The following is an 803-nucleotide window of genomic DNA, read 5'->3' on the forward strand; positions in this document are numbered from 1 at the left end:
GTGTGTGTGTGTGTGTGTGTGTGTGTGTGTGTGTGTGCCTATGTGCTTGTGTTCGTTAAAATAAACATTTCATGCCCGACTTTGCATATATCCGTCAACCCATCCTAGCCATCAGACCCCCTACCCAGTTCTGCTTGACTCACTCACCTCTTTAACTGACGATCTACGTAGAAATTTTGTTTAGTCAACCTAGTAAATAAAAGGAATTTCTTCTTCATAGTCAAAGTAAGCCACACCTTTCTTACACAGATATATTCCCAATTATCGCCAACATTATACTATTGTGAACATTCATGATTTTATAGAAATAAATATCACCACACTCTTACGCACACGACATAATAAAAAAATCATTTCTAAAAGTACACTGCCACATATTGTGGCAGAACTTATAGTCGATTTTATGAATTTTACTGTTTGACTGGTACTTTAGTACTTTATTTATCGACCCCGAGAGGATGAAAGGCAAAGTTGACCTCGGCGAAATTTGAACTTAGAACGTAAAGACGGACGAAATGCCGCTAGGCGTTATTCCTGTCAGTTCGCCGCATTTAAATAATAATAATAATAATAATAATCCTTTCTACTAAAAGCACGGGACCTGAAATTTTGTGGGGAGGAGACAACTCGATTATATCGACCCACAGTGTTTAAGTGGTACTTAATTCATCGACTCCGAAAGGATGAAAGGCAAAGTCCAACCTTGGCCGAAAGAAGAAGAAGAAGAAGAAGAAGAAGAAGAAGAAGAAGAAGAAGAAGAAGAAGAAGAAGAAGAAGAAGAAGAAGAAGAAGAAGAAGAAGAA

This window comes from Octopus bimaculoides, chromosome 2 (assembly GCF_001194135.2).
Source record: "Octopus bimaculoides isolate UCB-OBI-ISO-001 chromosome 2, ASM119413v2, whole genome shotgun sequence".
In the NCBI taxonomy this organism is placed as follows: domain Eukaryota; kingdom Metazoa; phylum Mollusca; class Cephalopoda; order Octopoda; family Octopodidae; genus Octopus; species Octopus bimaculoides.